Below are 6473 nucleotides of genomic sequence, written 5' to 3'. Positions count from 1 at the left end.
ACACGGTGAAGAGTGCTTGCACATGCAAGGGGAAGTTATTTAGTTTAGTTATTTAATATTACTCGCATATATATTATGTAATATGATTCGAATGAATATTAAGTAATTTTGCTGTCTCTTCTATTTTTCAGTCAACTGAGTCCTGTAGTTCTAATGTTTCTTCCCATTAGATTTTGTCATTCCCTTCATCTCTAACGTATTATTTAAATCTTTACATTATCTTAATAAATTTAAAGGGAAAGACTGGCTTCGAAGAAAAATAGCGAAGTGGTTACAGCCACATTCGCACACTGCACAGTAAACTAAATTAGGGGTTTTGCATTTACTTTGTAATTAACGTAATTCCTTTTTTTTTCTTAAATCTTTACATTATCAAAATAAATTTAAAGAGAAAGGATGGCTTCGAAGAAAAATAGCAAAGTGGTTACAGCCACCTTCGCACACTGTACGGTAAACTATATTAGGGGTTTTGCATTTACTTTATAATTAGCGTAATTCTTGTTTTCTAAATCTTTACATTATCAAAATAAATATGAAGGGAAAGACTGGCTTCGAAGAAAAATAGCAAAATGGTTACAGCCATATTCGCACACTGCACAGTAAACTAAATTAGGGGTTTTTGTATTTATTTTGTAATTAGCGTAATTCTTATTTTAAAATCTTACATTATCAAAATAAATTTGAAGGGAAAGGGTGGCATCGAAGAAAAATAACAAAGTGGTTACAGCCACATTCGCACACTGTACGGTAAACTAAATTAGCGGCTTTGTATTTACTTTGTAACTAGCGTAATTCTTTTTTTTAAATCTTTACATTATCAAAATATATTCGAAGGGAAAGGATGGCTTCGAAGAAAAATAGCAAAGTGGTTACAGTCACATTCGCACACTGTACGGTAAACTAAATTAGGGGTTCTGCATTTACTTTGTAATTAGCGTAATTCTTTTTTTTTTTTTTTAAATCTTTACATTATCAAAATAAATTTGAAAGGAAAGGATGGCTTCGAAGAAAAATAACAAAGTGGTTACTGTCACATTCGCACACAACTCAGTAGAGTAAATTACGGGTTTCGCATTTAATTTGCAATTAGCGTAATTCTTTTTTTTTTAATCTTCACATTATCAAAATAAATTTAAAGGGAAAGACTGGCTTCGAAGAAAAATAACAAAGTGGTTACTGTCACATTCGCACACAACTCAGTAAAGTAAATTACGGGTTTCGCATTTATTTCGTAATTAGCGTAATCTTTTCCCCAACATTTTAACTTGGTCTTCATATTTTCGAAGTTTGAACAAATAAGACTCACTAATGTCCTCTTCATGACCTGCATGAGTATTTTAAGATTCTCTCTCTCTCTCTCTCTCTCTCTCTCTCTCTCTCTCTCTCTCTCTCTCTCTCTCTCTCTCTCTCTCTCTCTCTTAGACTATTGTTCGTAGAAGTGGATGTCTTACAAAGAAAAGTATGATAGTTATCGCCACATTTCTTATCAAAGGATTAATTTTTTTGCTCATGTATTATTATTATTATTATTATTATTATTATGATTATCAATATTATTATTATTATTATTATTATTATTATTATTGTTATTATTATTATTATTATGATTATGATTATCCTTATTATTATTATTATTATTATTATTATTATTATTATTATTATTATTCAGGGAATGGCCTCATTCGGTTTAAATTTAACCGTATCTTGGACTCGGCATAAGCTTAAATTATGTCAATCTTTGGATTATCAATTACTCATTTAATTCATAAATGGACAAATCCATATAACGATAATGTCTTCATCATCCAATTCAATTCTTTCCGGTACCGCTAAAACTCATTAGTTCCTTTGGTCGCTGCAACCTCACCATCCATCTTGGCTAAGGATGGGGGGTTTGGGGGAGCCTAGAGGTCTATCTGCTAAGTCATCAGCAGCCATTGCCTGGCCCTCCTTGGTCCTAGCTTGGGTGGAGAGGGAGCTTGATCGCTGATCATTTGTATTATATGGTCAGTCTCTAGGGCATTGTCCAGCTAGATAATGTCACTTTCCCTTGCCTCTGTCCTTTATGAGTGGCCATTAAACCTTTAATTAAACATTCTGTGCTTCCAGCATTCAATGGACACCAGCCCTGCCTTAAATTGTATGGGGTTGGATTTATTCATAACCCACTATCAGTATTAGGATTAATGTCTTTTTTTTATTGTGTACCTAACTCCACAAGAAAAGACAGAAAATCTTACTATTTTTCAAAGAATGCCAAGTTGCTTAATACTAAATTTCTTTATAAATATTTCTCAAATCAACTAAATTTATTCATAACCCACCATCAGTATTAGGATCAATGTCTTTTTTTTTTTTTTATTGTGTACCTCGCTCCACAAGAAAAGACAGAAAATTTTACTATTTTCAAAGAATGCCAAGTTGCTTAATAGCGAATTTCCTTAAAACATATTTCTTAAATCAAAATCATATTGGTTCAATAATGTAATTAGAAGCCTTCAAAATGCAAAATACAGTTTCACAAAAAGTCTAAATATTGAGCAAAAATTACCATTACAATATCAGGTTGCACACCATTCCAAGCAAGCTGCTGGAGATAGATTTACATCTTTCTACAGAAGATGTAATCCAATCCCTTTGAAGTCAGATACCGAACTGATTACCTTCTCCGGAAGTATTTCATTCCCTCAAAGGTATATCAAGAATATCACATAATATATATGCACTATAGAAAACATTTCATGAATGTTTCTTCTTAGGTGAAATTAAGATACAGATTTCCATATATGATTTTTCAATGTATTCATACTTTACTGTAAAAATAATGCATAATGGTATATTGTTTGTTCAGGCTTATTATACTGCATTTAATGATAAAGACGTTTTCAGGGGTTTTAAGCATACAAAAACACACACACACACACACACACACACATATATATATATATATATATATATATATATATATATATATATATATATATATATATATATCCCTTATATAATAAAGGGGAAGTGGTCTTGACCTTAACTTTGACCTTAACATCCATTAATTGTCGTGGATTTTCATAGACTAAAATATGAACCAAGTTTGAAGCCTCTGTGACAACGATGTCCAAACTTATGGCTGATTACGTGAATTGGACATTTTGCTAGATCGTGACCTCGACCTTTGACCTTGACCTTCCAAAATTAAATAATTTCTAGTTTTTCATAAAACAATTTATCCCAGTAAGTTTCACTACTCTATGAGTAAAATTGTGGCCATGAAGCTGTTCACAAACACACACAAACAAACAAACACACAAACAGTGGGTAAAACATAACCTCCTTCCAACTTCTTTGGCGAAGGTAATGAAATAGTTATCTTGAAAAAAAAAATACGAATAACATTTGACTGAATAAGTGCAAATCAACTAATGACGATAGACCTTTCTTTAACAGCATAAGTGCATACCTCATTATAACCGCAAGTATAATATCTCTTCTCTAAGCAGGAAGCTAATCGTAATCATATATCACCTCTTTATGGAACGATCATCTAATCAGAATGTCTAAATAACACATCAAGAAAAAGACAACATTCTACCTGATGTATGAACAGTCATTGAGGATTGACAGGGGACCGCTCTAACCTATCCTGGCTATATCCTGGAGATACGCAAGGTTTAAGGGAACATGAGATCCAGGAGATGGTGTATAGGGATTATGACATTCGATCCTTCTCTCTCTCTCTCTCTCTCTCTCTCTCTCTCTCTCTCTCTCTCTCTCTCTCTCTGTGTGCATGTTTGTGTTATATTTTTATATATTTGTAAACAGATTATTCTTACATAGTTTTCAAGATAAAAAAAATATATTTTCTCTCTCTCTCTCTCCTCTCTCTCTCTCTCTCCTCTCTCTCTCTCTTCTCTCTCTCTCCTCTCTCTCTCTCTCTCTCTCAGATCAGTCTTACATACTTTTCAAGAAATAAAAACAAAACTCTCTCTCTCTCTCTCTCTCTCCTCTCTCTCTCTCTGTGTGTGCATGTTTGTGTTATATTTTTTATATATTTGTAAACAGATTATTCTTACATAGTTTTCAAGATAAAAAAAATATATTTTCTCTCTCTCTCTCTCTCTCTCTCTCTCTCTCTCTCTCTCTCTCTCTCTCTCTCTCGACGACTACGAGGACAGCTAATAGAGGCATTCACAATTCTTAAAAGAATAACAATTGTTGATTACATAAACATCTTCACGGTTAGCACAAATCAGCCCAGAGGTACCGGATACAAACTGGGAATTCAAAGGATACGAACACCACTCAATGTGGTAATTTCTTTACATACAAAATAGCAAATACGTGGAATAGACTTCCAGTTGATGTAGTGAACTGTAACACGGTACACAAGTTCAAGAATAAATTAGACAAGATCATAGAAACTCTCAAACGTTTAAACTAATTCGCTCTACCAAATAGCAAATAGAGTCTCCGCGGATAGACTAAAAAGTCTTTGAGACATCCAAAATCCTTGAAACACTCTCTCTCTCTCTCTCTCTCTCTCTCTCTCTCCTCTCTCTCTCTCTCTCTCTCTCTCTCTCTCTCTCTCTCTCTCTCTCTCAATCAATCAATTGCGAATGAGAATAATGAAACAGAAATGTGAGAAGAAAATGTTGAATATCTAACGGACATAGACATTAATGAAGCAGATATTGTCAAGGTTATAAACGAAATTAAAAATGGATCGGCTGCCGGACCAGATGGAGTTCTAGCGACTTTGTTAAAAAAAAACTGCAAACACTATCGCGAAGCCGCTTGCAATACTGCTAAGACAAAGTGTAGATATGAGCGAGATATATGTTAAACATAAATTAGCTTATATAACCCCTATCTTCAAAAGTGGATCAAGACTAGAGGCAAGCAATTATAGACCTGTTAGTCTAACATCACATATTATGAAAGTGTATGAGAGGGTAATAAAAAAGAAAATAATGAATCATTTGGTTAAAAATAATTTGTTTAATATAGGTCAACACGGTTTTGTGCCCGGAAAAAACTACACAAACCCAACTGATAGCACACTATGAAAACATATACAAAAATATGATAAATGGAAAAGACATAGATGTGATCTTTAGATTTTGCAAAAGCCTTTGACAAGGTAGACTATAATATATTAGAGAAAAAATGAAAAACCATAATATTGTGGGAAAGATAGGAAAATGGGTAAAAGAATGTCCTGCAAAACAGAAAACAGATAGTGGTTGCAAATGACGAGAAATCAGATGAAGCTCAGGTAATATCTGGCGTGCCACAAGGTACGGCATTAGCTGCACTGCTGTTTGTTATTATGATCTCAGACATAGGACTGTGATGTTGAAAACTCTGTAGTGAGAAGTTTCGCCGATGACACAAGAATAAGTAGAGAAATTGCTTGTGATGAAGATAGGAACTCACTACAAAGAGATCTAAACAAAATATATGAATGGGCGGAGATAAATAGGATGGTATTTAACTCCAATAAATTCGAATCAATAAATTATAGAAACAGAAGGAATGGTATATGCATACAAGGGACCCAATAACGAGGACAATCACAAACGAGTAAGCAATTAAAGACCTTGGTGTAATGTTAAATAGGAATATGTTATGCAACGACCAAATAGCAACACTGTTGGCTAAATGTAAAGCAAAAATGGGAATGTTATTCAGACACTTTAAAACAAGAAAAGCTGAACACATGATTATGCTTTACAAAACTTATGTACGTAGTACACTTGAGTACTGCAATGTGATATGGTACCCACACTTACCAAAAGAGTGTACAAAGGTCCTATACTGCTAGAATAGAAGAAGTTAAGGACCTTGACTACTGGGAAAGACTGCAAATTTTTAAAACTATATAGTCTAGAAAGGAGAAGAGAACGCTACATGATAATACAAGCATGGAAGCAAATAGAAGGAATTACTGAAAACCTCATGGAGCTAAAAATATCAGAAAGAGCAAGCAGAGGTAGATTAATAGTGCCAAAAAAATATACGAGGAAAACTAAGGAAGGCGCACAGGACATTAATCCACTACGCACCAGCATCGATAATGCAGCGGACTATTTAAATGCGCTGCCAGCTCATCTAAGAAACATATCAGGAGTGAGCGTAGATGTGTTTAAGAATAAGCTCGATAAATACCTAAGATGCATCCCAGACCATCCAAGACTGGAAGATGCAAAATACACCGGAAGATGCATTAGCAACTCTCTGGTGGATATACGAGGTGCCTCACACTGAGGGACCTAGGGGAACCCAAACATAAAATAAGGCAATAAGGTAAGGCTCTCTTGGCGCCAAAGTAGTCTGCTTCCTCTGTGTATGTGTCTGACATATATATACATACAGTATACATATACATATACTGTATATGCTTAATATAAAATTTATATTTATAGTGTATATATATATATATATATATATACTATATACTATATAATATTAGTCTG

The 6473-nt window shown here is 33.8% G+C and overlaps 1 pseudogene; it reads right to left on the bottom strand.

Annotated features, from left to right (window-relative positions):
* Positions 1 to 6473, bottom strand: part of LOC137655528 (mitochondrial amidoxime-reducing component 1-like) — a 27202-nt pseudogene that overhangs the window by 6104 nt on the left and 14625 nt on the right.

This window comes from Palaemon carinicauda, chromosome 16 (assembly GCF_036898095.1).
Source record: "Palaemon carinicauda isolate YSFRI2023 chromosome 16, ASM3689809v2, whole genome shotgun sequence".
NCBI classification, from domain to species: Eukaryota; Metazoa; Arthropoda; class Malacostraca; order Decapoda; family Palaemonidae; genus Palaemon; species Palaemon carinicauda.
The sequence above is the reverse complement of the archived record's forward strand: the minus strand, read 5'-3'. Positions and strand labels throughout refer to the sequence as shown.